At 40.5% G+C, this 24407-nt stretch overlaps 1 pseudogene; it reads right to left on the reverse strand.

Moving 5' to 3' along the window:
• The window catches only part of LOC127687151 (olfactory receptor 5V1-like), a 40622-nt pseudogene extending 19075 nt beyond the window's left edge, over window positions 1-21547 (reverse strand).
• Window positions 21548-24407: the final 2860 nt, after the last annotated feature.

A 24407-nucleotide genomic window follows, 5' to 3' on the forward strand; every position in this document is an offset into this window, starting at 1 on the left:
CAAATCGATCAATTCTTATCTCCTTGTACTAAGCTCAACTCCAGATGGATCAAGGACCTCCACATAAAACCAGGCTACCTCTATATCTAATACTGTGTCTTGCTTCAAACCATTCCAGGATGGGCTGACTCCCAGCATTGAAGTCATGTTTGATGCTGATGTGTCACGTCCACCCTCGCCAGCAAGGAGCACGCAACACCAGGGAGTTTCCTCCTTTAATGGTTTATTTGGGGCACCTTGAATTAAGCTTATTTCTTCTTTTGGCAGCCCCGGGCTCTCTCCCAGCCTCACCTTATAAAGCTTACTCAGCTCCGTCTGCCCAGGGAGATAGCCAGCCGTTTCCTCATAGGTCAACTAAGTGAGTACTTCATTAGCATGTAAGTGTGATAAGGAATACAGCCCTCTGCACATGTACTCAAGTGATTTACTACCAGGGAGCTGCATGTGGCCAGCACCATCTTGTAACAGAGAAGAACAAAGTGTGGCTCACTACATATCACCCTTTTTTTTGTTTTAATAGAAGTCGTCCCAGGTCAGGGCTAATCGGGTCACTGGCATCCTGCTGACCAATGACCCCTGACTTAGGTCATCTCTGCCACGACTTGGTCTTACCCGTCAAAGAGTCACCCTATCGCCCACCGGGCCCCATGTCATAGGTTGACCCAAGTGCCGAGAAGTTGCCCGTCTTTGGGTATCATTGAATTCCAGACAGTATAGTATGTACAGTACTACATGCTCAGTGTACCCTGGAGCGAAGGCTTCTAAGATTTTAGAGAGGCCAGCCACACAGAGACGTCTTCCTGAGCGTCCATAGCTGTAAGAGCCTGATAAACTATGGCTATATGAGCTGCATGATCTCATCTAATACGGCAGAAGCACCAAAGGCAGACGAAAGCTGCTAAGCACATAAGAGCGGCTATAGCTAACAACCCAGCCCACTCTTTGATCCAAGAAAAGGCACTGGAGATCCACGAGGTCAGGTCCTCCACGGTGATTGGCTTCAGTCTTGTGGCATTAAGCGAAGCTATCTGAAATACAAGCTGTTTGGTTAATAATTCTCCCTCAAGAGACCAATTTCCTTTAAGGAATTCACTGATATTGTACTGACTTTCTTTTAGAGCTGTCATATTTACCTGAAGGGGAGTAATACACAATCCTGGGGTATGTTTAAAGCAAGATACCTGCACCATTGTTACAAGTGCACCGATTTCTTCTTGTAGAATATCTACTCTCTGATTCAAAAGTCATATTCCAGCTTCTAAAAGGGAATTATATTGATTTTGGGTCTGTAAGGCTCGTGCAGACTGCTCAACTATACTATTCACTACCTCTGTAGTATGCACTTGAGATGCCATGGAAACTGCAGCAGTAGCAGCAGATATAGTAATGGCTGTAATAATGGCAGCAGTAAAACCAAAATCTCTCTTGACATGGAACAATTGTCCTACAGGAAAAGTGTCTGGGTCTTCTATAACTGGAATGGGCACAAACATGGGTAGGTGAACTATGAAGGCAGTATCGTTACCGCCATCCCAACATTCCGATAGATAGCATTGTGTATGGGTACTGTTACAATCTAGGCAATCACTAGACACATCGGTACTAATAAGGAAGAAAAAGGGTAGTTTGAGGCAAACCGGGGCAGGGGAATAACTCATGTTTTGCAAAAGTGAGTTTATGGTTATATTAAGAAGTCTGACTGCCCTTCTTTTAATGTTCCTAACAGCAAATATATTATAAAGAAAAAATTCTCCCTTAATGCGAGCAAGAGGAGTTAGTGAGGTAAAAGCATTCTGGTAATTTGCCAAGGTCCAATCATACCATGGTCATGCATTCTGCGCTCCTGTACCCCCTTTTTTATTTTTTTTTTTCTTTTTCTTTTTTTTTTATTATTCGATATAATTTATTTACATTTCAAATGATTTCCCCTTTTCTAGCCCCCCCACTCCCCGAAAGTCCCGCAAGCCCCCTTCTCTTCCCCTGTCCTCCCACCCACCCCTTCCCACTTCCCCGTTCTGGTTTTGCTGAATACTGTTTCACTGAGTCTTTCCAGAACCAGGGGCCACTCCTCCTTTCTTCTTGTACCTCATTTGATGTGTGGATTATGTTTTGGGTATTCCAGTTTTCTAGGTTAATATCCACTTATTAGTGAGTGCATACCATGATTCACCTTTTGAGTCTGGGTTACCTCACTTAGTATGATATTCTCTAGCTCCATCCATTTGCCTAAGAATTTCATGAATTCATTGTTTCTAATGGCTGAATAGTACTCCATTGTGTAGATATACCACATTTTTTGCATCCACTCTTCTGTTGAGGGATACCTGGGTTCTTTCCAGCATCTGGCAATTACAAATAGGGCTGCTATGAACATAGTAGAACATGTATCCTTATTACATGGTGGGGAGTCTTCTGGGTATATGCCCAGGAGTGGTATAGCAGGATCTTCTGGAAGTAAGGTGCCCAGTTTTCGGAGGAACCGCCAGACTGATTTCCAGAGTGGTTGTACCAATTTGCAACCCCACCAGCAGTGGAGGAGTGTTCCTCTTTCTCCACACCCTCTCCAACACCTGCTGTCTCCTGAATTTTTAATCTTAGCCATTCTGACTGGTGTAAGATGAAATCTTAGGGTTGTTTTGATTTGCATTTCCCTAATGACTAATGAAGTTGAGCATTTTTTAAGATGCTTCTCCGCCATCCGAAGTTCTTCAGGTGAGAATTCTTTGTTTAACTCTGTACCCCATTTTTTAATAGGGTTGTTTGGTTTTCTGGAGTCTAACTTCTTGAGTTCTTTATATATATTGGATATTAGCCCTCTATCTGATGTAGGATTGGTGAATATCTTTTCCCAATTTGTTGGTTGCCGATTTGTCCTCTTGATGGTGTCCTTTGCCTTACAGAAACTTTGTAATTTTATGAGGTCCCATTTGTCAATTCTTGCTCTTAGAGCATACGCTATTGGTGTTCTGTTCAGAAACTTTCTCCCTGTACCGATGTCCTCAAGGGTCTTCCCCAGTTTTTTTTCTATTAGCTTCAGAGTGTCTGGCTTTATGTGGAGGTCCTTGATCCATTTGGATTTGAGCTTAGTACAAGGAGACAAGGATGGATCAATTCGCATTCTTCTGCATGCTGACCTCCAGTTGAACCAGCACCATTTGTTGAAAAGGCTATCTTTTTTCCATTGGATGTTTTCAGCCTCTTTGTCGAGGATCAAGTGGCCATAGGTGTGTGGGTTCATTTCTGGATCTTCAATCCTGTTCCATTGATCCTCCTGTCTGTCACTGTACCAATACCATGCAGTTTTTAACACTATTGCTCTGTAGTATTGCTTGAGGTCAGGGATACTGATTCCCCCAGATTTCCTTTTGTTGCTGAGAATAGTTTTAGCTATCCTGGGTTTTTTGTTGTTCCAGATGAATTTGATAATTGCTCTTTCTAGCTCTGTGAAGAATTGAGTTGGGATTTTGATGGGTATTGCATTGAATCTGTATAGTGCTTTAGGCAAAATGGCCATTTTAACTATATTGATTCTGCCGATCCATGAGCATGGGAGGTTTTCCCATTTTTTGAGGTCTTCTTCCATTTCCTTCTTCAGAGTCTTGAAGTTCTTGTCATACAGATCTTTCACATGTTTGGTAAGAGTCACCCCAAGATACTTTATACTGTTTGTGGCTATTGTGAAGGGGGTCATTTCCCTAATTTCTTTCTCAGCCTGCTTATCCTTTGAGTATATGAAGGCCACTGATTTGCTTGAGTTGACTTTATAACCTGCCACTTTGCTGAAGTTGTTTATCAGCTGTAGGAGCTCTCTAGTGGAGTTCTTTGGGTCACTTAGGTAGACGATCATGTCGTCTGCAAATAATGATAGTTTGACTTCTTCCTTTCCAATTTGTATCCCTTTGACCTCCTTATGTTGTCGAATTGCCCGAGCTAGTACCTCAAGTACAATATTGAAAAGATAAGGAGAAAGGGGGCAGCCTTGTCTGGTCCCTGATTTCAGTGGGATTGCTTCAAGTTTTTCTCCATTTAGTTTGATGCTGGCTACCGGTTTGCTGTATATTGCTTTTACTATGTTTAGGTATGGGCCTTGAATTCCTGTTCTCTCCAAGACTTTAAGCATGAAGGGATGCTGAATTTTGTCAAATGCTTTTTCAGCATCCAATGAAATGACCATGTGGTTTTGTTCTTTGAGTTTGTTTATGTAGTGGATTGTATTGATGGATTTCCGTATATTGAACCAACCCTGCATTCCTGGGATAAAGCCTACTTGATCATGGTGGATGATCGTTTTGATGTGTTCTTGGATTCGGTTGGCAAGAATTTTATTGAGTATTTTTGCATCGATGTTCATAAGGGAAATTGGTCTGAAGTTCTCTTTCTTTGTTGGATCTTTGTGTGGCTTTGGTATCAGCGTAATTGTGGCTTCGTAGAAGGAATTGGGTAGCGTTCCTTCTGTATCTATTTTGTGGAATAGTTTGAAGAGTATTGGTGTAACCCTTTTTTATTTTTAAACACGCAATCAGGTGAGAGTATTTGAGGCTGTCAGCCAGGCCTGGGGAAACTGTCCAGCTTTAATAGCTGTGAGTCATTCGGACCGGCAGCGGCGGTGGCGGCAGCAGTAGCTGGTCCAGCTGAAGGGCCATCAGCGGTGGAACCAAGGCGACACAGGGTCCAGTTAGGCCCTGCGCCCACGACCACTGACCTTCGCTGACCAGCCGGGCGGCAAGCAGCTGCGGTTCTGCGGAGCCTTTCGCTGCACGGAAGCCACTTCAGAACTCGGCTTCCCGCCAGTCAGGAGAGACTCACCTCCATCTTGATTCCGGGCTCCAGAGATCGGACAGACTGAGGTACACAAACATAATCCTAGGCCCAACACCGCAGGGGCCTGAGCCTGACGGGCGTTGGCCTGCACCCAGGCCCTGGGCTGTTCGAGTGGCCATCGGGGCGCCAACCCAGCCAGGAGTTTTTTTTTTGCCCTGGCCGGCGCACGTGCCGCCATTTTGCCTACAGGACCCAGAGTGCTCGGGAGGGCAGAGACAGCTAACAAGCGTAGCCTGAGGCTAACAAAACGGGGGTCTAGGCCCCAAAAGGCACAGTACTGACCCCAAGAACTGGGCGGCTTGGTGGGCCATCTGTGTGTCAACCCGCCCAGGAGGTTATTAGCACAACAGACTCTCCCGGTGCTTTCGCGGAGCGCGGACGCGCACGCCCGCCATCGGGGTCACCTGGCGGACCCAAATAACAGTCATAGCCCTAGGGGAACTTTGCTCGGACCTTGGCCTCCCAGGCTTTTGCCTGGACTCAGGTCCTGGGCGACAAGGCTAACCTAGTGTGCGCCAGCACGGTTGGGGAAATCGGCTGCCCAGCGGAGTGAGCGGAACACAGGGGAGGTCACAGCAGCATACACCTTCGGAGCTCCCTGGGGGTGCACACGGGTTCCATCTGGTCCACAGACACAATCTGGGGCAAGGCCTCAGGCAGAAGCCCTCAGGTCAACTCTCTCCGCTTCAGATCAGCCTGGGTGGCCACACCACATCTCCAGGTCCCTCAAGAGGCTAGTGGGGGCTTCCGGGCGGCCAGCTGGGAGAAGTCGGTGTGCTCCAATAAATCCTGCAGGCCCCAGCGGGAGCCTTCAGGTGCCTGCTTCGGGATCTGAACAGCCTGGACAACAGCACCCTGTCTACAGGCAGTGCAGGGTGTAAGCTGTGCACCAGAGGCCAACGGGGAAGGGGCAGCTTGCACTGGTGAGTCCAGCACTGACAAGACCAAGTAACACCAGTGAGAGCTAGATGGCAAAAGGCAAACGCAGGAACGTCACTAACAGAAATCAAGGCAATATGGCAACATCTGAACCCAATTCTCCTCTACCAGCAAGTACTGGATACCCCATCACACCAGTAAAACAAGATTTGGATTTAAAATCACTGGTCATGATGCTGGTACAGGAACACATGAAGGACATTCAGGAGAAAATGGATCAAAAGTTAGAAGCCCTTGCAAGGGAAACACAAAAATCATTGAAAGAAATCCAGGAGAATACAAAAGCCAACAAGGAGGAAATGCAAAAAACACTTAAAGAAATACAGGAGAACTTTGGTCAACAGGCTGAGGTCATGAAAGAGGAAACACAAAAATCTCTTAAAGAAATACAGGAGAACTTTGGCCAACGGGCTGAGGTCATGAAAGAGGAAACACAAAAATCTCTTAAAGAATTACAGGAAAACACAAACATGCAAGTGAAGGAGCTAAGCAAAACCATCCAGGATCTAAAATCAGAAGTAGAAACAACTAAGAAAACTCAAAGGGAGACAATTTTGGAGATAGAAAGCCTTGGGAAGGAATCAGGGGACAGAGATGCAAATATCAACAACAGAATACAAGAGATAGAAGAAAGAATCTCAGATGCTGAAGATTCCATACAAACCATGGACTCAACAGTTAAAGAAAATACAAAATGCAAAAAGCTTGTAACCCAAAATATCCAGGAAATCCAGGACACAATGAGAAGACCAAACCTAAGGATTATAGGCATAGATGAGAGTGAAGATTTACAACTTAAAGGGCCAGCAAATATCTTCAATAAAATTATGGAAGAAAACTTCCCTAACCTAAAGAGAGAGATGCCCATGAATATACAAGAAGCCTACAGAACTCCAAACAGACTGGACCAGAACAGAAATACTTCCCGTCACATAATAATCAAAACACCAAATGTTCTAAACAAAGAAAGAATACTAAAGGCAGTAAGAGAAAAAGGCCAAGTAAGATATAAAGGAAGACGTATCAGAATCACAGCAGACTTTTCACCTGAGACTATGAAGGCTAGAAGGTCCTGGGCAGACCTCATGCAGACTCTAAGAGAACACAAATGCCAACCAAAACTACTATATCCAGCAAAACTCTCAATCACCACAGATGGAGAAACTAAGATATTTCATGACAAAACCAAGTTTACCCAATATCTATCCACAAACCCGGCCCTAAAAAGGATAATAGGAGGACAACACCAATACAAGGAGGGAAACTTCACCCTGGAAAAAGCAAGATAGTAACCTTTCATCAAACCCAAAAGAAGTTAAGCATTCAAATTTAAAAAATAACGTCAAAAATGATAGGAAGTAACAATCACTATTCCTTAATATCTCTTAACATCAATGAACTTAATGCCCCAATAAAAAGACACAGACTAACTGAATGGATACGTAAACAGGACCCTACATTTTGCTGCTTACAGGAAACACACCTCAGGGTCAAAGACAGACACTACCTTAGAGTAAAAGGCTGGAAGACAATTTTACAAGCAAATGGTCTCAGGAAACAAGCTGGAGTAGCCATTTTAATATCAGATAAAATTGACTTTCAACCCAAAGTCATCAAAAGAGACCCTGAGGGATACTTCTTGCTGGTCAAAGGAAAAATACAAAAAGAAGAACTGTCAATCCTGAACATCTATGCCCCAAATGCAAGGGCACCCTCTTTCGTAAAAGAAACTTTATTAAAACTAAAAGCACACATTGCACCTAACACAATAATTGTGGGTGACTTCAACACTGCACTTTCCTCAATGGACCGATCAGGAAAACAGAAACTAAACAGGGACACAATGAAACTAATTGAAACTTTGGACCAATTAGATTTAACAGATATATATAGAACATTCTATCCTAAAACAAAAGAATATACCTTTTTCTCAGCACCTCATGGTACCTTCTCCAAAATCGACCATATGATTGGTGACAAGACAGACCTCAACAAATATAAGAAGATAGAACTAATCCCATGCCTCCTATCTGATAATTATGGAGTAAAAGTGGTCTTCAATAGCAACAGAAACAACAGAAAACCCACATACACGTGGAAACTGAACGATACTCTACTCAATGATACCTTGGTCAAGGAAGAAATAAAAAAAGAAATTAGAGACTTTTTAGAACACAATGAAAATGAAAACACAACATACCCAAATCTATGGGATACAATGAAAGCAGTGCTAAGAGGAAAACTCATAGCCCTGAGTGCCTCCAAAAAGAAAATGGAGAGAGGATACATTACCAGCTTAATGACACACCTGAAAGCGCTAGAACAAAAAGAAGCTATTTCGTCCAGGAGGAGTAGAAGGCAGGAAATCATCAAACTCAGGGCTGAAATCAATCAAGTAGAAACAAAGAGAACCATACAAAAAATCAACAAAACCAGGAGCTGATTCTTTGAGAAAATCAACGAGATAGATAAACCCTTAGCCAGACTGACCAAAGGGCACAGAGAAAGTATCCAAATTAACAAACTTAGAAATGAAAAGGGAGATATAACAACGGAAACTGAGGAAATCCAAAAAATCATCAGATCCTACTACAAGAGCCTGTACTCAACACAACTGGAGAATCTGGAGGAAATGGACAATTTCCTTGACAGATACCAAATACCAAAATTAAATCAGGACCAACTAGACCATCTAAACAGTCCCATAATGCCTAAAGAAATAGAAGGAGTCATAGAAAGTCTTCCAACCAAAAAAAGCACAGGACCAGATGGCTTCAGTGCAGAATTCTACCAGACCTTCAAAGAAGAGTTAACACCAATACTCTTTAAACTATTCCACAAAATAGAAACAGAAGGAACACTACCCAATTCCTTCTACGAAGCCACAATTACGCTGATACCAAAGCCACAAAAAGATCCAACAAAGAAAGAGAACTTCAGACCAATTTCTCTTATGAACATCGATGCAAAAATACTCAATAAAATTCTTGCCAACTGAATCCAAGAACACATCAAAACGATCATCCACCATGATCAAGTAGGCTTTATCCCGGGAATGCAAGGTTGGTTCAATATACGGAAATCCATCAATACAATCCACTACATAAACAAACTCAAAGAACAAAACCACATGGTCATTTCTTTGGAGGCTGAAAAAGCATTTGACAAAATTCAGCATCCCTTCATGCTTTAAGTCTTGGAGAGAACAGGAATTCAAGCCCATACCTAAACATAGTAAAAGCAATATACAGCAAACCGGTAGCCAGTATCAAACTAAATGGAGAGAAACTTGAAGCAATCCCACTGAAATCAGGGATCAGACAAGGCTGCCCCCTTTCTCCTTATCTTTTCAATATTGTACTTGAGGTACTAGCTCGGGCAATTCGACAACATAAGGAGGTCAAAGGGATACAAATTGGAAAGAAAGAAGTCAAAGTATCATTATTTGCAGACGACATGATCATCTACCTAAGTGACCCAAAGAACTCCACTATAGAGCTCCTACAGCTGATAAACAACTTCAGCAAAGTGGCAGGTTTTAAAAGCAACTCAAGCAAATCAGTGGCCTTCCTATACTCAAAGGATAAGCAGGCTGAGAAAGAAATTAGGGAAATGACCTCCTTCACAATAGCCACAAACAGTATAAAGTATCTTGGGGTGACTCTTACCAAACATGTGAAAGATCTGTATGACAAGAACTTCAAGAATCTGAAGAAGGAAATGGAAGAAGACCTCAAAAAATGGGAAAACCTCCCATGCTCATGGATTGGTACAATCAATATAGTTAAAATGGCCATTTTGCCTAAAGCACTATACAGATTCAATGCAATACCCATCAAAATCCCAACTCAATTCTTCACAGAGTTAGAAAGAGCAATTATCAAATTCATCTGGAACAACAAAAAACCCAGGATAGCTAAAACTATTCTCAGCAACAAAAGAAAATCTGGGGGAATCAGTATCCCTGACCTCAAGCAATACTACAGAGCAATAGTGTTAAAAACTGCATGGTATTGGTACAGTGACAGGCAGGAGGATCAATGGAACAGGATTGAAGATCCAGAAATGAACCCACACACCTATGGCCACTTGATCCTCGACAAAGAGGCTGAAAACATCCAATGGAAAAAAGATAGCCTTTTCAACAAATGGTGCTGGTTCAACTGGAGGTCAACATGCAGAAGAATGCGAATTGATCCATCCTTGTCTCCTTGTACTAAGCTCAAATCCAAATGGATCAAGGACCTCCACATAAAGCCAGACACGCTGAAGCTAATAGAAAAGAAACTGGGGAAGACCCTTGAGGACATCGTTACAGGGAGAAAGTTTCTGAACAGAACACCAATAGCGTATGCTCTAAGAACAAGAATTGACAAATGGGACCTCATAAAATTACAAAGTTTCTGTAAGGCAAAGGACACCATCAAGAGGACAAATCGGCAACCAACAAATTGGGAAAAGATCTTCACCAATCCTACATCAGATAGAGGGCTAATATCCAATATATATAAAGAACTCAAGAAGTTAGACTCCAGAAAACCAAACAACCCTATTAAAAAATGGGGTACAGAGTTAAACAAAGAATTCTCACCTGAAGAACTTCGGATGGCGGAGAAGCATCTTAAAAAATGCTCAAATTCATTAGTCATTAGGGAAATGCAAATCAAAACAACCCTAAGATTTCATCTTACACCAGTCAGAATGGCTAAGATTAAAATTTCAGGAGACAGCAGGTGTTGGAGAGGGTGTGGAGAAAGAGGAACACTCCTCCACTGCTGGTGGGGTTGCAAATTGGTACAACCACTCTGGAAAGCAGTCTGGCGGTTCCTCAGAAAACTGGGCACCTCACTTCCAGAAGATCCTGCTATACCACTCCTGGGCATATACCCAGAAGACTCCCCACCATGTAATAAGGATACATGTTCTACTATGTTCATAGCAGCCCTATTTATAATTGCCAGATGCTGGAAAGAACCCAGGTATCCCTCAACAGAAGAGTGGATGCAAAATATGTGGTATATCTACACAATGGAGTACTATTCAGCCATTAGAAACAATGAATTCATGAAATTCTTAGGCAAATGGATGGAGCTAGAGAATATCATACTAAGTGAGGTAACCCAGACTCAAAAGGTGAATCATGGTATGCACTCACTAATAAGTGGATATTAACCTAGAAAACTGGAATACCCAAAACATAATCCACACATCAAATGAGGTACAAGAAGAAAGGAGGAGTGGCCCCTGGTTCTGGAAAGACTCAGTGAAACAGTATTCAGCAAAACCAGAACGGGGAAGTGGGAAGGGGTGGGTGGGAGGACAGGGGAAGAGAAGGGGGCTTACGGGACTTTCGGGGAGTGGGGGGGCTAGAAAAGGGGAAATCATTTGAAATGTAATTAAATTATATCAAATAAAAAAATGACAGGAAGTAATAATCACTATTCCTTAATATCTCTTAACATCAATTCCCCAATAAAAAGACATAGACTAACAGACTGGATAAGGAAACAGGATCCTACATTTTGCTGCATACAGGAGACACACCTCAGTGCCAAAGACAAAAACTACCTTAGAGTAAAAGGCTGAAAGACAATTTTACAAGCCAATTATCTCCGGAAATGAGCCAGAGTAGCCATTCTAATATCAGATATAATTGACATTCAACCTAAAGTCATCAAAAGAAACACAGAAGGACACTTCTTGCTGGTCAAAGGAAAAATCCACCGAGAAGAACTTTCAATTCTGAACATCTATGCGCCAAATGCAAGGGCACCCTTATCCTTATTTGTAAACAAAACTTTACTAAAGCTCAAAGCACACATTATACCTAATACAATAATTGTGGGTGACTTCAACACTCCACTCTCCTCAATAGGCAGATCAGGAAAACAGAAACTAGGAACACAATAAAACTAATTGAATTTTGGACCAATTGGATTTGACTGATATTAATAAAATATTTCACCCTAAAGCAAAAGAATATACATTTTTCTCAGCACCTCATGGTACCTTCTCCAAAATCAATCATATAATTGGTCACAAGACAGACCTCAACAAATATAAGAAGATTGAACTAATCCCATGCCTCCTATCAGATCACTATGGAGTAAGAGTAGTTTTCAATAGCAACAAAAACAACAGAAAGCCCACATACACATGGAGACTGAACAATACTCTACTCAATGACATCTTGGCCAAAGAAGAAATAAAGAAAGAAATCAGAGACTTTTTATAATTTAATGAAAATGAAGACAAAACATACCCAAAACTTTGGGACACAATGAAAGCACTGCTAAGAGGAAAACTCATAGCCCTGAGTGCCTCCAAAAAGAAAATGGAGAGAGCATACACTAGCAGCTTAAGGACACAACTGAAAGCCCTAGAACAAAAAGAAGCCAATTTGCCCAGGAGGAGTAGAAGACAGGAAATCATCAAACTCGGGGCTGAACTCAATCAAGTAGAAACAAAGAGAAACATACAAAGAATCAACGGATCCAGGAGCTGGTTCTTTGAGAAAATCAACAAGATAGATAGACCCTTAGCCAGACTGACAAAAGGGCAGAAAGAAAGTATCCAAATTAACAAAATTAGAAATGAAAAGGGGGATATAACAACAGAAGCTGAAACTGAGAAATTTGAAAAAAATCATCAGAGCCTACTACAAAAGCCTATACTCAACACAACTGGAGAATCTGGAGGAAATGGACAATTTCCTAGACAGATACCAAATACCAAAATTAAATCAGGACCAAATAGATCATCTAAACAGTCCCATAACCCCTAAAGAAATAGAAGGGGTCATAGAAAGTCTTCCAACCAAAAACAGCACAGGACCAGATGGTTTCAGTGCAGAATTCTATCAGACCTTCAAAGAAGAGTTAACACCAATACTCATCAAACTATTCCACAAAATAGAAACAGAAGGAACACTACCCAGTTCCTTCTACAAAGCCACAATTATGCTGATACCAAAACCACACAAAGATCCTACAAAGAAAGAGAACTTCAGAGCAATTTCTCTTATGAATATCGATGCAAAAAATACTCAATAAAATTCTTGCCAACCGAATCCAAGAGCACATCAAAACGATCATCCACCATGATCAAGTAGGCTTTATCCCGGGAATGCAGGGTTGGTTCAATATACGAAAATCCATCAATGCAATCCACTACATAAACAAACTCAAAGAAAAAAACCACATGGTCATTTCATTGGATGCTAAAAAAAAGCATTTGACAAAATTCAGCATCCTTTCATGCTTAAAGTCTTGGAAAGAACAGGAATTCAAAGCCCATACTTAAACATAGTAAAAGCAATATACAGCAGACCGGTAGCCAGCATCAATCTAAATGGAGAGAAACTTGAAGCAATCCCCTAAAATCACGATTAGACAGGGCTGACCCCTTTCTCCTTATCTTTTCAATATTGTACTTGAGGTACTAGCTTAGGCAATTAGACAATATAGGGAGGCCAAAGGGATAAAAATTGGAAAGGAACAAGTCAAACTATCATTATTTGCAGATGATATGATAGTCTACCTAAGCGACCCAAAAAACTCCACTAGAGAACTCCTACAGCTGATAAACAACTTCAGCAAAATGGCTGGTTACAAAATCAACTCAAGCAAATCAGTAGCCTTCCTATACTCACAGGATAAGCAGGCTGAGAAAGAAATTAGGGAAATGACACCCTTCACAATAGCCACAAACAGTATAAAGTATCTTGGGGTGACTCTTACCAAACATGTGAAAGATCTGTATGACAAGAACTTCAAGACTCTGAAGAAGGAAATGGAAGAAGACCTCAAAAAATGGAAAAACCTCCCATGTTCATGGATCGGCAGGATTAATATAGTTAAAATGGCCATTTTGCCAAAAGCAATATACAGATTCAATGCAATACCCATCAAAATCCCAACTCAATTCTTCATAGAGTTAGAAAGTGGAATTCTCAAATTCATCTGGAATAACAAAAAACCCAGGATAGATAAAACTGTTCTCAAAAACAAAAGAAATTCTGGGGGAATCAGTTTCCCTGACCTCAAGCAATACTACAGAGTAATAGTGTTAAAAACTGCATGGTATTGGAAAACTGACAGGCAGGCAGATCAATGAAACAGGATTGAAGATCCAGAAATGAACCCAAACACCTATGGCCACTTGATCCTCCACAAAGAGGCTGAAAACATCCAATGGAAAAAAAAGATAGCCTTTTCAACAAATGGTGCTGGTTCAAATGGAGGTCAGCATGCAGAAGAATGCGAATTGATCCATCCTTGTCTCCTTGTACTAAGCTCAACTCCAAATGGACCAAGGACCTATACATAAAGCAAGACACTCTGAAGCTAATAGAAAAGAAACTGGGGAAGACCCTTGAGGACATCGGTACAGGGAGAAAGTTTCTGAACAGATCACGAATAGCGTATGCTCTAAGATCAAGAATTGGCAAATGGGACCTCATAAAATTACAAAGTTTCTGTAAGGCAAAGGACAGAATCAAAAAGACAAATCAGCAACCAACAAATTGGGAAAAGATCTTCACCAACCCTACATCAGATAGAGGGCTAATATCCAGTACATACAAAGAACTCAAGAAGTTAGACCATAGAAAAACAAATAACCATATTAAAAAATGGGGTACAGACTTAAACAAAGAATTATCACCTGAAGAAGTTCAGATGGTGGAGAAGCATCTTAAAAAATGCTCAACTTCATTAGTCATTAGGGAAAGGCAAATCAAAACAAATCTGAGATTTCACCTTATACCAGTCAGAATGACTAAGACTAAAAATTCAGGAGACAGCAGGTGTTGGTGAGGATATGGAGAAAGAGGAACACTCCTCCACTGCTGGTGGGGTTGCAAACTGGTACAACTACTCTGGAAATCAGTCTGGCGGTTCCTCAGAAAACTGGGCACCTCAGTTCCGGAACATCCTGCTATATCACTCCTGGCATATACCCAGAGGATTCACCAGCATGTAATAAGGATACATGTTCCACTATGTTCATAGCAGCCCTATTTATAATAGCCGGAAGCTGGAAAGAACCCAGGTATCCCTCAACTGAAGAATGGATGCAAAAAATATGGTACACATACACAATGGAGTACTATTCAGCCATTAGAAACAATGAATTCATGAAATTCTTAGGCAAATGGATGGAGCTGGAGAACATCATACTAAGTGAGATAACCCAGTCTCAAAAGATCAGTCATGGTATGCACTCACTAATAAGTGGATATAAACTTAGAAAACTGGAATACCCAATACATAATCCACACATCAAATGAGGTATAAGAAGAACGAAGGAGTGGCCCCTTGTTCTGGAAAGACTCAGTGTAGCAGTATAGGGCAAAACCAGAACAGGGAAGTGGGAAGGGGTGGGTGGGAGAATAGGGGGAGGGAAGGGGGCTTATGGAACTTTTAGGGAGTGGGGGCCCAGAAAAAGGGAAATCATTTGAAATGTAAATAAAAATATATTGAATAAAAAAAAGAAAAAAATAAATGTATGTCACTGTGCTTCTAAAATTAAAAAAAAAAAAAAAAAAAAAACAATGGCCTGAGGGAGGTAACCCAGACACAAAAAACACACATGGTATATACTCACTGATAGGTGGATATTAGCACTAAAGTTTGGAATACTCACAATATAACCCACAAACCAAATGGAGCTTAAGAAGAAGGAAGATCAAAGTGTGGATGCTTCAATCCTACATAGAAGGGGAAAAATAAGCATAGGAGATAGAGGGAGGGAAGGACCTGGGAGGGGAAGAGTAAAAACTGGTGGGGGGTCACATAATCAGGTATTAGAAAGGACAAGAGAGAAATACAGAGAGTCAGGAAATCGAATAGAAATACGTAGCAGTGGGGGATGAGGAGCTGGGGTTAGCCGCTAGAAATTTTCCAATGCCAGGGAAGTGAGAGGTTCCCAGGACTCAATGGGAATGACTTTAGTCAAAATATGCAAGAAAGGAGAGAGAAAACCTGTAGAGACCATGTCCAGTATATAGACACAATTCCCAGTTGAGGGATGGGGTCACCTACACATCTCTAAATTGTTAACCTAGAAATATTTGTGTCAAAAAGAAAGACAGGGACAAAAATGGAATAGACTAAAAGAAAGGCCATCCAAAGACTGCCTACCTTGGGAACCATGTCACATACAGACACCAAACCCAGACACTAGTTCTGAGGCCAAGAAGTAGTTGCTGACAAGAATCTGATGCACCTGTTTCTTGAGAGGAATTGCTGGATACTGACCAATACAGATGTGGACACTCACAGCCAACACTTAGACTGAGCACAGGGACCTCAAATAAAGGAGTTAGAGAAAAGACTGAAGGATCTGAAGGGGCCTTTTCAATGGGAGGGGAGGCCCTTGGTCCTGCCAAGGCTTGATTACCCAATATAGAGAAATGCTAAGGTGGTGAGGCAGGAGTGAATAGGTGTGTGGAGGAGCACCCTCATAGAAGCAGGGTAAGGGGGGGATAGAAAAGGGGATTGCAGAAGTGAAACCATAAAAGGAGATAACATTTGAAATGTAAATAAATAAAATATCCAATTTTTAAAAAGTATAAATGCTAAAATAAATGAAATGAAAGGCAAAAATTTAAAGTATCACAGAAAAAAGAATATTACTGGAGATTTAATCATAAGCTGATCGTTAAACATTAATTGTTGGAGAATTCAATATACCAGTCAACAATTAGACAGGTATTCAGACAAAATTTAAAGAAAGAAATGCTATAGGTAACAGTAATAAATCAAATAGACCTAACATATATTTACAGAACAAATCCCCAAAACACAAAAGAATATTCCTTCTTTTTAGCACATCATAGAACTTTTTCTAAAATTGACTTCTTCAAATTTTACACATGTGGACACCAAGCCAGTCTCAGTAGATACAAGACAATTGAAATGCCTCTCTATGTTCTATAAAAAATATGCCATGAACTAAATAAAACTGGATATCAACAAAAGAAAATTTACAAACTCAAAAAAAAAACTGAAAAACTTTCTATTAAAAGAACAAAGAGTTAAGGCAAAACTGAACAAAAAGTGAAAGATTGGCTAGAATTAAATAGAAATGGATGAACACACCCAAACTTACAGGTGTTTGACTGACTCTAATGCTTTGATTTAATTAGGAATCTGTGTGTCCAAACACTGAAGGTCCTTTTCCCAATTTGTTTTTGATTGATCAATAAAGATGACAGCAGACAATGTCTGGGCGGAGAGAGATGGGGCAGGACCTTTAGATTTGCAAGGGCTAGAAACTAGAGAAATGGAAAGAAGAATAACCATAAAATGGAGGAAAAGGATGGGACATAGGAGCTGCAGGAGAGAAAGCCAACTAACCAGCAATATGAGAATCTTTCTAGGTGGCCACTAGCCACTTCCCCAATTAGGCCTGGGGTAACAGGAGATGGTTTAGGAGTGCCCAGATTTTGAGCAAGTCACAGCATTTTTAAAAATAAGCTAATGTGTGTTTCTTTCATTCACAGATCCAAATAGTTCCTGGGTGGGTGGCTGGAAGAATGCAGCCTGCTGGGAGCACAAAGGGGTGTAGCTAAACCCACCAATACATACAGTATACAATGAAAGCAGTGCTAAGAGACAAGTTCAGAGCACTAAATGCCTAAATGAAAAAAAAAGAAAAAAGAATAATAAAAATAAAAAACTGGAGAGATCTCATATTAACAACAGCAAATCTTAAAGCTCGGGGATGGGAGGAAGATCAAGCCCAAGAGGAATAGAAGGCAAGTAGTAATAAAACTCGGGTCTGAAATAAAAAAAAAAATTAAAACAAAATGAAAAAGAACCAATGAACCAAAGTATTGGCTCCTTAAGAAAATAAAACAGATCCACAAACCCTTATCCCAAATAACAAAAAATGAGAGGAAGGTACCATACTCAGAAATGGAAAGTAGGATGTATGAACATACAGAGCAGAAATCCACAAAATCATAGAGCACACTTGAAAAATGTGTGTTCCATGAAACAGAAAAATCTAAAATAAATAGATAATTTTATCAGTAAATAGTACTTACCAACATTAAATTGAGATCAGATAAGCAATGAAACAATAGATATTATTTTAGAGTGAAAGAGGCAGTAATTAAAGTAAGGGAGTAATTCTCCCAAATAACCCAATTAAGAATGTGGTGCAGATATGAACAGAAATTTCTCAGTAGAGAAGACTCAAATAGTTGCAAAGCTCATAAAGAAATGTTACAGGACCCCAGGTACACATGTAGCAGAGGATGGCCTTAACTGACATCAGTGGGAGGAGAGGGAGGCTTGTTGCCCCAGAAGTGGAATGCTAAAGGGTAGAAGTAGGAGTGGGTGAATGGGTGGAAGAGGACCCCCATAGAGGCAAAGGAGAGGGGGTCAGGAGGAATGGAATGGGAGGTTGGTGGAGGGGAAACTGGGAAGGGGGATGTCGTTTGAAATTTAACAACTAAAATGATTAATAAAAAAAAGAACTTTTAAAGAAAGAATGTACAATATTCATACCATGAGGAAAATGCAAATGCAAATCAAAAGTACTTTGAGAGTCTATCTCATACCTGTCAAGAAGCCTAAATCAATAACCCAAGTGGCAGCAACTGCTGACAAGGACATGGAAAAGGGGAACACTCCTTTGCTTTTGAGAGTGAAAACTTGTGTAGACACTATGGAAATCAGTATGGTGATTCTTCAAAAAGATGGAAATTAGTCTACTTCAAGATCCAGCGGTACCATTCTTGGTTATATAGCCAAAGAACATTTCATCCTATCTCAAAGACACTTGATCAACCATATATATCTCTGCTCAATTCATGATTGGCAAGAAGTTTGAAACAACCTAGATGTCAGAAGAATGAATAAAGAAAATGTGGTCCACTTATACTAAGCTGTTAAAAAAGAAAATAATGACAGAAATGAATCCCAACTGGCAATCACTTGTCCTCAGATGGAGCTTCCATTATCAGGACTATATCATAACCAACAGAACTCATGGCCACAGTTGTTCTATGGAAGTCCCCCCAAAACCCAGGCAGTTGTTAAGTTAATAGGTTGCTCTCTACAAACAGACAGCAAGACCCAATTGCAAACTCACACTCTCATTGCAAACAACACTTGCACAACTCATTGAACATGGAAAGGTAAAAACGGTACCTATAAAGAGCATTCTTTCTATCTTCTAGACTCTTTGGTAAAGGAGGCTACTAAAAACATAAGCAGCAATCTGACCACAAAACTTTATTTGCAATATGTCTGCTGGCAAATATACTAGGTCAATGGTAGCACAAAACTTGTGGGAGAAGCTAACAAATAACTTGTTTGACTAAAAGCCCACTCCCCAAGATTGAACCCATACCCAACACCCCTTAGCTGACCAAGAACCAGAGACAAGACACATAGGGTAAAACCAAAAAAATTACTCTAAAAAACAAAAGGGAAGACAAAATATTACACCTAAAGATTTTTTGCCATACTCACAGATCCATGCCTTATTCATCATCAGAAAAGGTCTTCTTGCAGCAGATGGAATCAAATAAAAAGACCCACAGCTAGTCATTAGACACACACAAACACACCACACACACACACACACACACACACACACACTAGAGTTGTGGGAAGGTTGTGGGAGGGGGAATAGGCTTCTTCTATATAAAAAAAAATCGATTGCTAATTAAGCAAAAATAAAAGATAAACCGTAAATCTTAGGATAATTAAAACTGCATTTGATTTATTATAACAACATTACTAAAATAGTATAGGTAAATTTTAGTTTTGGCATAGGTCACATTACACACACACACACACACACACACATATGCATATATCAGCAAATCAAAGCAAATGAACTAGCCAACAAACTACATCAGTAGATAAAACAAAGTCATCACTTGAATGTAAGATTCGTATCAGGAGTTTGGAGATAACACATAATTCCTGCTTTAAGGAATCATGATCACAGGAACTTTAAAGAGACTGCACAATTCTCTCAGCCTGACTCTACTAAACAAGGACTATAGAAAATTCTTCAATATCATTCTGTCTAAACATGGAATATAGTAAATTCATCAATAATTAAAACTTGTTTGTTTGAAAACTACATGACTAATATGAATCCATCATAAATGAGAGTATATTGTTATTATTTTACACTTAGGTTTTTGAAACTACTCAATAAAGCACATGGTGTTGATATATACAATACAGAACTTGTTGGTGTGGAGAGTTAGGGGAAGGAATGAAGGCCATCAAGGAGATGGCAACCCCATAATAAGACCAAAAGTATCTACTAACCTGGACCCCAGGGAAATCCCAGAGACAGAGCCACCAACGAAAGAGAATACATGGGCTGATCCAAGGCCCACAGCACATATGTAGAAAAGGGCTGCAATTTCTGGCCTCAGTGATAGAGGATTTACCTAATCCTGAAAAGACTTCTTGCACCAGGGTGGGGATACATGGGGGATGCTCTCAGAGGTAAAAGGAAAACGGGGTGTGGGAGGCAATCTGCAAGAGAGGAACAAGAGCTGGCAGCATTTGGGATGGGAAGAAAGAGGGGGAGGGAGGGAGGGAGGGAGGAAGGAAGGAAGGGAGGAAGGGAGAGAGGGACGGAGGGAGGGAAGGAGGAACGAACGAACGAACGAACGAACGAACGAATAAAACCAAAGAAGAGCACCCTGGTTCCCAAATAACAACTCAAATAGTATATTGTATTAATAAATTCCTATGCGGGAAGCTAAGCTTGTTCACTGACTAGCTAATATATATAATATAACACACACACACATACATAGACACACATTGGAATATGTAATAACCCATTTATACTATTCTACGTATGCCACTTGGCTAGTTACCTCTCCTCAGTTTCATACACCCAACTTTCTCCAAGTCTAGATTGGAATAACCCTTGCCTCACTATTTCCCAAAGTTCTTCTCTCTCTGCTGGATGTCTCACCTTCTAATCCTGCCTCAGTTATTGGCCATCAGATTTTATTGACAGGTGATGCTCCACATAGTACACAAGAGATCATCCATATAGCCATCATATTCCTTACTGCTTGTCTTCTGGGAAACCTATACTCTCACAAATTACTGCAATGTGCAAAAGAATTGTTTGTCAGAATCAAATAAATTTTAGTAGAGAAGAGCAATATATTTTTACCCTGCATATAAGCTCAGAATGCTGACATCATGAATCCTTCGAACTGGAATTTCAAGGAAGATTTAATAAATCAGAGTACAGTCTTTGAATTGTGACAGATGTGTCCTTATATTTTTTACCACAAGAAGTGAAAAATTATTTCTTGTCTTCAAATCTATCATCTTTCTATAATCACAATTTACCTCTCATCTATATAATATTCAACTAGTATCTTATCAAAATACAGATTTCAAGTAAATTATGTCATATTGAAAACTGTTCTATTGTTTATGCTTAAATGTTGACTTACCAAGATATTTCTTTAAAAAAAAAATGGTTGCATGAGAGTCTCTTTCACAATTATGCTGAATAGGCAAGTTGCCAGTGCTGTGAGCAAGTATGTGGTGGAGAGATGGTAGAGAAAGACAAATGAAACAGTGTGTTCTATGAAAACAGCTGGAACTGAAGATGTGAGAGTGGTGAGGAACAGCCTAAGATGAGTAACCTATGCTTCTACTTGAAACGATTGATGTCCTGGCACATACTGCATCTGAGGGCTATGTGTGGATCTGTGCCTTTGCAGCAGCAGAGGTTTATGTTGATGTCCATGGTCCATGTTACAACCAAAGGTCATGTTGATGTTCCTGATCTAGGCTGCCACCTAGAGTCATGTTAACATACTCATGATGAGCAGAGATGGCCCTGTCACTCACTGGCCACTGTCATTCACCTTGGTAGTATAGAAAACCTGACATTGTTGAAGAAAATATGGCCCTGCCTTTCACCAGCTGTGGCACCCAGGAGAGCAATCCCTTGCTGGCCTTGCACTGGCACTGATTTGAGACAGTTTGTCGAGCTGTTAGACTAACCAAATAAGCTACCACCCATGCCTAGATCCAGCTCTTTGAGAGGATCCACCTCTAACATCTACCCCATCTATGAACTGTGGGAGCATGTAAATTAGATTATCATGCAAAGCAAAGTTGCAGAATATTCATGACACCACACAACAACAGGATATCTAAGAGGAGTCTCAGTGAGGATCCAGAATTGATGATATAGCAGAAGCCTGCGACCTCAAACCAGACCAATGACTCATTGCAAGTAAAGATATTTAGGCAAAAGGTTATATTGTGGGACACACTGTAATACCTTGCAGCTTCCATGACAAGATGTTTTTAAATCTTATTTTCTTTCCTTTTTTATTTTTCTTCTTTTGTTTTGTTTTGTGGGCAAGGTTGCAAGGGCAATGGATAGATAGATAGATAGATAGATAGATAGATAGATAGATAGATAGATAGATAGATAGATAGATAGAGATAGGAATAGGGCAGGGACACAGACATAGACAGAGAAATAGAGATAGAGATAAAGGGAGGGGAGATGAGTATGATTGGCATCCACAAATGTGAAATTCACAAAGATTTAATAATGTTTATTTTACTTTTTCTCATTAGATATATTCTGTATTTACATTTCACATGATTTCCCCTTTACTGCCCCCCCAAAAAATCCCATAAGCCATCTCCCCTCCCCCTGTTTGCTAATCAATCCCCTCCCACTTCCCTGTCCTGGTATTCCCCTCACTACTGCATTGAGCCTTTCTAGGACCAAAGGACTCGCCTCCCTTTGATGTACAACATGGCCATCCTCTGCTTCCTATGCATCTGGAGCCATGGGGAACACCATGCATTCTATCTGGTTCATGGTTTCATCCCTGGGATCTCTGGGAGTACTGGGTGGCTCATATTACTGGTCTTCCTATGGCACTGCAAACCCCTGCCATTCCTTGGGTCCTTTCTCTACCTATCCACTGTCCTCAGTTCAATGGCTGGCTGAGAGTGTCCCCCTCTGTATTTCTCACACACTAGCAGACAGGTGACAGCTATATCCAGCTCCAGTCAGCAAGTACTTGTGGGCATCTATAATAGTGTCTGAGTTTTGTAACTGTATATGAGATGGATCACTAGGTGGGGTAGTCTCTGAATTGTCTTTCCCTCAGAATCTAATCCACCCTTTGTCTCTGCATCTCCTTCTGTGGGTGTTTTGTTCCCCCTTCTGAGAAGGACCAGAGTATCTATACTTTGTTCTTCCTTCTTCTTGAGCAACATTTGACATGTGAATTGTGTCTTGGGTATTCCAAGCTTCTGGGCTAATATACACTTAACAGTGAGTACATACCATGTGTGTTCTTTTGTGATTGGGTTACCTCACTTAGGAGGTATATTTTCCAGTTCCACTCATTTGCCTAAGAATTTACATTTACAACTCAGTATCAGTCCTTACTCTCCTTTCAGTACTCTATCATTCATGTCCTCCCCCATTCTCCATTCCCCTTCAAACACTCTCTGGGTATCAACCACTCCCACTCCCACCCCTGCCCTTCAAGTTGCTGCAGGACTAGGCACATCTTCTCCCACTAAGGCCTGACAAGGCTGTCCATTTAAGGTTGTGGGTTCCACAAGCAGGCAGGTAGGCAACAGGCTCAGGAACAACACTTGCTCCAGTTGTTTGATGGACCCACTTGAAGACCAAGCTACTCATATTCTCTGTATATGCAAGAGGCCTAGGTCCAGCCTGGGATCACTGTAGGTGTCCCCCAAAAAAAAACTAACAGAAAAAGTATTTTTTAAGACTGTACTCTTTTTTATGTTATAATGTTTTTCTTAAATATTTGCTTTATTTACATTTCAAACATTATCCCCTTTCCTTGTTACCCCTGAAAATCCCCTAACCCATCCCCTCTCCACATGCTTACCAATCCCCTCTCCCACTTTCTTGACCTGTCATTCCCCTATACTAGGTCATTGAGTCTTCACAGGACCAATGGCCTCTCCTCTCTTTGGTGTCTGAAAAGTCCATCCTCTTCTATATATGTAGCAGGTACCAAACTGCCAACCAAAGAGTACAAATGTGTACACTCTTTGGTTGGCCATTTAGTACCTACAATCTCTGGGGCTACTGGTTGGTAACTATCATTGTTCCTATTATGGGGCTGCAAATAAAAGACTATACATTGTCTAATAATAGTTTTCTGAAAAATCATCAACAGAGTATGTTTAGAATTTAACTTTTCCAGTAATCTGAACATTTTCTAGTTAAAAAAATTGTCATACATGTGTATTTTATTTGTGCCATTTCTATCCCTGAACTATTCTTTTGTCTGTAATACTCTTAAACACATGATATTTGCTTTACTTACTGTTATTTACTTAAGTACATATAAATGTATGTAGCATATATATATAATTCTTTGTTAACAATTATATGCATATGTAGAATACTATAGTTGACAGATAGTTGTATAGATAGATGATACATAGATAGATAGATAGATAGATAGATAGATAGATAGATAGATAGATAGATAGATAGACAGACAGATAGACATACAGATAGATTCCATTTTTTATTGCCGTTATGATGGTGCATCTATGGATGACCACTTGAAACTGGATATCAGTTGGCTTATCTAATTACATCATTTTCCCTTT

The sequence above is a fragment of the Apodemus sylvaticus genome, chromosome 1 (genome assembly GCF_947179515.1).
Source record: "Apodemus sylvaticus chromosome 1, mApoSyl1.1, whole genome shotgun sequence".
NCBI classification, from domain to species: Eukaryota; Metazoa; Chordata; class Mammalia; order Rodentia; family Muridae; genus Apodemus; species Apodemus sylvaticus.